We start from the raw sequence: 7,424 nt of genomic DNA, 5'->3' as shown, positions 1-7,424 counted from the left end.
GACAACACCATTGATCTGAAGCTTGATGCTGTCATGTAAATAGTTTTCAAATCAGCAATAAATATAACAATTTTTGATGCGTGCTTAAATAACATACCGGTCAAAGCCCAGCACATTTCAAGAGAGCCCGACCCACTTCCGGTTTAAATCTGACCACTTCCGGTTTAGGCCCCGCCCAGTTCGAGTACGGATCCGGATACAGATAATTCATGTGGTATACAGATACAGATAATGCTGTACTCGCTCATCCCTAGGTTTTACATTACAGTGTGATTTTGTCATATTTCGTTTGCTATATTCAGAGCTTCATGTATAAATCAGGAGTTGCTGGAACACAGAAAGGGGATCTGGAGGCAGGTGGGGGAGGGAACAGTCACAAATGCATTGAAAATCCACAAAGCCCGGAGCACATTGGACAAGGCTCGGGGCATGCTACTAAAACCAAAACTACATTGTAAAGCAAAGCGTTGTCTGCGACATATTAACAGGTTTAGGCATCGAGAACTGATTCCATTAGAAGGGTTTATTCATTGGAATTGATTGTAGATTTGGTTTCAAATCAGATCATCACTTCCCAATTTAATATGCACACGTTTTGGTTCCCGAAGCGGCCAGGCGCTTGTTGTGTTGCAGCCGTGGAGCACAGTGAGCAGCGCTCTAGTGGGGCTTTGTTTGGCATTGAAAACCCCCAGAAAAACTGTAAACCACCATTGAATCAAAATAAAACTTTTCTTTTATTAATAAAAAAAAACTCAACTCCACCCCTCAAACAACAGTCGATAACGATCAGAATTGTTAAAATGTGCCGACGTGCTGCGGTAAGCGTACCTGACTCATTTCCGTTTCTGCGTGTTTGTTGGTAGCGTGTTTGTTGTGTTTGTTGGCAGCGTGTTTGTTGGCAGCGTGTTTGTTGGTAGCGTGTTTGTTGGTAGCGTGTTTGTTGGTAGCGTGTTTGTTGGCAGCGTGTTTGTTGGTAGCGTGTTTGTTGGTAGCGTGTTTGTTGGTAGCGTGTTTGTTGGTAGCGGGTTGCTGCTCGCTAAATAGGCAAGGCAAGGCAGCTTTATCTGTAGAGCACATTTCAGCAACAGGGCAATTCAAAGTGCTTTACACAAAATCAGTGAAGAAATAAAAACAGTTAAAAAATAAAAACAGAAACATTTTGACTCATAAAACACAAGAGTAAAAGTTACAGTGCAGCATAATAAATTAAACATTAAAAGAACATCATTTAAAGAAAGGCAGCATCAAGAAGAAAGGTCTTCAGCCTTGATTTAAAGAACTGAGAGTAGCAGCGGATCTGCAGGTTTCTGGGTTTTTTTTCCAGATCTGAGGAACATAGAAACTGAAAGCTGCTTCACCCTGTTTAGTTCTGACTCTGGGGACAGAAAGTAGACCTGTCCCAGATGACCTGAGAGGTCTGGGTGGTTCGTAGTGTATACCACTTCAATTAGTTAGATTTGTCATTACAGCGGCTAACTCTCCGCTAAACACTTATTCTTAAAGTAGTTCTGTCTAAGCACTCACAGTTTTTTACATGTTTCAGCAACTCTCGTTAAATAACAGTTGTTTTGAACGCTTGGTAGCTAACGCTGCCGTTCTTTAGCTTAGCTGTTAGCGACCTTAGCTTAGCTGTTAGCGACTTTAGCTCAGCAGTTAGCCATGCCGTCTCCCTCTCCTACGTTCTCTTGCTCGGTGTGTGAGATGTTTAGTTACTCCTCTGCCTAGAACTGTTGGGTCTTTGTAAATTATGGATTGGGGTTTAGACCTACTCTATCTGTAAAGTGTCTCGAGATAACTCTTGTTATGAATTGATACTATAAATAAAATTGAATTGAATTAAAATCCAAACAATGTCCAACCTATGTATAAATGAGAGCATTCACTCACTCGAGTCTTGCAGATACCAGTTTGTTATTCTTTCTCTTGTTGTCGGGGGAGAACCTCGTTATTCTGGGGGGTTGCATCTTAAAAAGGTTGACAACCACTGCTTCAGACTGTAGTGAATAAGGTGACAGCTGGACGGAGGCCTCAATGCTATTTCCAAATTCATCTGTTCAGCACTGACATTGCCCCACAGGAGACAGCTGAGATGTTCTCCACGATGGCGGTGACACACTTTGACGTGTTAGCTGTAGATGTATAAATCAAAAGGTTTACAGTGCAGAAGACCGTTCACAGACATCACAACATCTCAAACCACACGGTGACTTTCTACTGTATTTACATGTCTTAAATCTCTTATTGATCCCCAGAAAATAGGAAACCTCCTCCTTACACGGTTATGAGCAACAGTATCTTATTGTTTTTAATGTTATAGAGTATCATGTACACTAAAAATGGCAATTCAATAATATCAGAGCACTATCTGTGAATGTTACAGATGACAGGTAGTTGGGAACATAAAGGAAAAGGCAGGAAACCCGCTGCAGCCAGTATATGACGGTAAATCTAACTATAGTAAGCCATAGTGTTGAAAGGGAGGCAGAGAGCAACACCTTGATGACTTTTTGTGATTTTTGGGTGGACTGGCCCTTTAACACTACAGCCAACCGCTGTAAACTCCCCCTGCAGATTTGAGTGTTTTTGTTGTTGTGTGGATGCTCTGATTAATAAAAGAAATAATGTTTTGCTTTAATGACAGTTTTAATCAGCTAGCATCCAGTTGTCAGAATACAGAATGGGGTCTGAAGGTGGATCCACCTTCAGACCCCATTCTGTGTTCCAGGACCTCCTGATTTAGGGATCCTGTCCCCCAGGTTGAGAACCACTGCTGTAGTTGAACACGTTGAAGGTGGAGAAGTTGCCGTGTAGCTGCTCTGCCACTCGCCTCCCCCCCCTCTCTTCCTCCCGCTCTCTTTTTATCACCAAGTGGCTCTAAAAACTACAATACCAGGAGACACGTTTAATATTCCTCTCTGTACATCAGATATTTTCTTTTGCATGAAATCAGATATTTGCCCCGTTAATATTCTCCAGCTTCCATTACGCACAAAAAAACATTTTATACTTTGACCAAGAAAATGATGCCTGGGAGGCGATTCAGTAAAGGGGGGATGCAGCCGCACCGAAGGGGGGCCGGGGGGGCTGACGAAGAGCCACAGTGACCCCTACAGGACGGAGGGGGAAGGACCGCAGGGGCACATGGATGGCTAAAGTGGGGGGGAGAGAAAGGTAGAACACATAAAAGATGCAGCCAGAGAGCAAAAGAAACAGAGGGAATGATAAAGGCAGAAAACATAATGAATAAGACAAATCATGGTATAACCCTAAGAACCCCCCCCCCCCCCCCCACTGATATGAATGAGGATACATTTTGATTTATTTTGCTCCTGACATTGAAGAATATTAACATTTACAGAAGTTGTTCCCAATTCTCTCTAATAAATGTATATTTTATCATGCATATCTGCAACTGGAACTGGTCGCTCCTGATTGAAATGCATCTCAGTGTGAATCCTTTCAGGAAGACATCACTCTTAATCAATCAGGGTCCCAACCCGGCTTTAAATCTGTTTCTCCCTTTGCTATCAGCTGTTGTTGCATTGCAGCCCTCCACCCTTCACCCTTCACCCCTTCCAGCTCCAGTCATCTACTCCAGCTTCCTTCGGTCTAGTCTTTGGACCCCTTTGTCTGATGTCTTTGCCTGATGTCTGGGTCTGATGGATCTCTGCCCCTATACATAGATATATAAAAAATATTCATAAAGCGATGGCGTCTAATCGCCAAAGACTTTGCACATTTTATTTGAGCTTCTTATTTGCATATCTGCTAACATGTCTCTACTGCTTGAATTGGAAATGAGTAACAAAAGGCCGAGTTGAACATTTGAGAGTAGCTTAACCGCAGATTTGCTTTCGCCTTTGCATCTTCTCTGTTGTGAGAATAAAAATGCAACAAACTGTCAGTGAACCTGAGAGCAAGATAATATGCTCTCGGGTTCACTGAGCAACAGTGCAACAGTGGGGACAAAAAACTCCTTTTAGGAAGAAACCCGGGACAGACCCAGGCTGTTGGTAGGCGGAGTCTGAAGATTAGCGATAACAGTGACAGTAAAAGATAAAGGAACAATGACAAAAAATAAAGAAAAATGCTGTAAAACAAGAGCAGTGATTCACTCTTATGATATTGAAATGAATGGAACGGTTACACTGGACATTATGCATTATTCTGGCCCCCTTCAAGTTAATTATTCATTTGAATAAGATTTATTTAAACTGCCACGTGATTATTGTGCTTATTTATCTGCACAGGTAGATAAATACATCTAGCATACATTTTAACATTTTAGCATATTATTTAAGCAGTTGCACCTTGTTTTATTTTCCCCATCCTGTACATATTCAAGTATTTGTTCTCTTTATTTTATTCATATTATTATTTCATCTATATTGTATGCATGTATATTTCATTTATATTTATATTCTGTGCTTTGTGACTGATTTTGCTGCTGTAACACTGGAATGTCCCATTTTTCTTGGGATCAATAAACATCTATCTATCTACTTTACTGCATCTAATTTAGACTTATTTGAAGGTGAACGTTATTAACAGCGTATTACATTTTTTGGCTTAGCAAACTTAAGGTTTTTTCACATGCTGTTGCAACATCTCGTCGTTTTCTTGGATTGGCCACAACGTTTTCACCCCTAAACTCCGTGCTGAAGTCAAACACTGAAACTTTTAAAGCTACCGCTGAACAAAAGATGAATTTGATGACCCAGAAAAGCCTCGCCATGCACCGTCAGATTTATGCTTCATTTCTTTATTGTCACAAGCATATCTGTAAATACCAAAAGTCTAATCATCGTAAAGTTCAGTGACCCGCGGCAATCCTGAACAGTTACATCACGTTTGAGTTTGCTTCGGCACGTCTGAGAGAGAGAAGGTTTCTAAGGTGATTATGCAGGTCAGTTTTATAAAAAAAGATTACACAATGGCAAATATGTAATATGCAGATTAAAAAATACCCATAACACGGTGAAGCACGTCGGCCAGGAGGAGACTTCTGGACAGCTTTTTGGTGTGTTTCGAGACATTTAGTATGTCTTCCTAAAAGCTTCTCTATACTTCTTAAACCATTATCACTGTAGTTTGCTTCTGGCTTATTGAAAAAAACTCTAATATCTTACAAAATATCAACTTTGTGAGGAATATGAAATATATTCCCTGATTTATTGCCATTGTTGTCTCCAGTCAACTGCACACAAAAACCCTAAAAGACTTAATTATGAGAAAAGAAAAAACTGACATCCAACACGCTTTGGTGTTTTCATTTGATGAAAGAAATCCCCCCCCCCCCTTAAAATGTACGGCAGTTCAAAAGAAATTTGTGGAAGTTGATGGCAGAGCTTTTACGGACTCCACAAGTAAAATTTAAAAGAAGTAATTTTGAGAGAAATAGAGAAAAGAAGGAAATAAGAAGAAAGCGAATTGCTGAAGTTTTATAAAACCAAATAATTAGAACTTCTTTTCCAACGCTACAGCATTAGTACAACCCAAATAAGGAGAATCTCTGCAACTCTTTCAGTTGGGGGGGGGGCAGTTTTTCCTCGTATGGCTTGAACGATATGAGATAAATCGTGATTTCACGAATTCTCGCAGGGATTTAGCGGAGAGACGAGACAAGTTGGACGCCAACCGATCACAGTTGGACGTCTTTCGCGAACATTACACAGATCACAAATGTTGCCGTGTCACGTCTCACAAACGTCTGTTCGTCCTGGTTAGGGTCGCAGGTTCAAGTCCCCGTACGGACCAAAAGTCCAGTCATGGACTGGTAGCTGGAGAGGTGCCAGTTCCTCTCCTGGGCTCTGCCAAGGTGCCCCTGAGCAAGGCACCAAACCCCCAACTGCTCGGGGTGCCATCCTGTTGCATGTAGGTCCTGATCATGTGTGTGTAGTTCAGGCCTGTGTGTAATAACAGAGTGTAGATTGTAATTTCCCCCTTGCGGGATTAATAAAGTATACATTGTTATTATTACTAGTTACCTGGTTAGTTATTAGGAGGCTTTCACACCTGAAAGTCTGAACCCCGGTTCATGTTTGTGCATTTGATCTGTTAGTTTTGGACTCACACTGCAGTTGTGCAAGCGTATTAAAGACCTGGACGTGACAAAACTGCATCCTGCTGTCATCACATACGTGGGCTGCGTCTCCTGATACTTTTAATTGATAATGAAGAGTTTTTCGGGTTGTTTTTTTTCTTCCCGTTGCTAAGAGGCAAGACACTGGAACTTTCTTTCTGCAGATTTTCATCAGAGAAAAACTGAAACCTGCACTGTATATTTACTACGACTTTACATGTAAAAAGCTGATTTAGTCTCTCCTCTTATGGCCGGCAGTCTCTCTCTCTCTCTCTCTCTCTCTCTCTCTCTCTCTCTCTCTCTCTCTCTCTCTCTCTCTCTCTCTCTCTCTCTCTCTCTCTCTCTCTCTTTATCGTGGAGCTGTCCCTTAAAGGAGCTTTCCTGGTCTTACATATTAAACCGGAAGATATCCTGCCAGAGCTTCCTGTTTTAGGTCCGAAAGTCCAAACCACCCGAAAAAGGCTTTCACACTAGAGACAAACTGGCCCATGGTTCCCAAGAGCCTGGGACTGGGTCTGGGTCTGGGTCTGGCCGAGGTTTCTTCCTAAAAGGGAGTTTTTCCTCGCCCCTGTTGCACTGGCTGCTTGCTGTTGGGGGAATTACAAGAATGGGTGGACCTTGGTAAATTATAGAGAGTGGTCTAGACCTACTCTGTCTGTTAAAGGTCTCGAGATAACTGTTATGATTTCATATTATAAATGATATTGAATTGAATTCAGTTTCCGGTCAGACCAGATGTGGTCCAGGCCGTGGTCCAGGAAATGCTTCAAACCTTTAATTTTGGTTCTGATCAAAGGGAAAACATTTCATTGCGCCTGTAACACACACGGGGATGCGCAGTAGCACACACACATGCCAAAATAGTACGATAGCAATGCGCCAAGGTCCAAACTCGCCTGTCTTTTAAAGGGAATGGGAGATGACACTCTGATTGGTTGATTTATGTCACGCCCAATACACACCTATGATCAGTGAAGACACTAAGTACAACCATTTTGAACCATGCGCCACGCTCCTTCTCCATGCCCTAAATGCTCCTTCTCCACGCCCTAAACGCACCTTCTCCACGCCTTAAACACACCTTCTCCACGCCCTAAACGCACCTTCTATACGCGCTAAACGCACCTTCTATACGCGCTAAACGCACCTTCTATACAAGTTAAACGCACCTTCTCCACACCCTAAACACACCTTCTCCACGCCCTAAACACACCTTCTTAACGCCCTAAACATACCTTCTCCACGACCTAAACACACCTTCTCCACGCCTTAAACACTCCTTCTCCATGCCCTAAACACACCTTCTCCACACCCTAAACACACCTTCTCCACGCCTTAAACA

General features: G+C 42.2%; 1 long non-coding RNA gene across 1 annotated transcript in view; it reads right to left on the bottom strand.

The window, feature by feature from the left end:
• Window positions 1-4,536, bottom strand: part of LOC117952320 — a 10,295-nt gene extending 5,759 nt beyond the window's left edge. Inside the window, exons 1-2 of the long non-coding RNA XR_004658382.1 lie at window positions 4,525-4,536; window positions 3,470-3,475 (exon numbers count right to left, since the gene is read on the bottom strand). This is a non-coding gene — a long non-coding RNA (uncharacterized LOC117952320). The remainder of the gene's footprint in view (window positions 1-3,469; window positions 3,476-4,524) is intronic.
• Window positions 4,537-7,424: the final 2,888 nt, after the last annotated feature.

Source organism: Etheostoma cragini, chromosome 10, assembly GCF_013103735.1.
Source record: "Etheostoma cragini isolate CJK2018 chromosome 10, CSU_Ecrag_1.0, whole genome shotgun sequence".
In the NCBI taxonomy this organism is placed as follows: domain Eukaryota; kingdom Metazoa; phylum Chordata; class Actinopteri; order Perciformes; family Percidae; genus Etheostoma; species Etheostoma cragini.
Note: the sequence above shows the minus strand (reverse complement) of the source record. Positions and strands in the feature narration are given on the sequence as shown.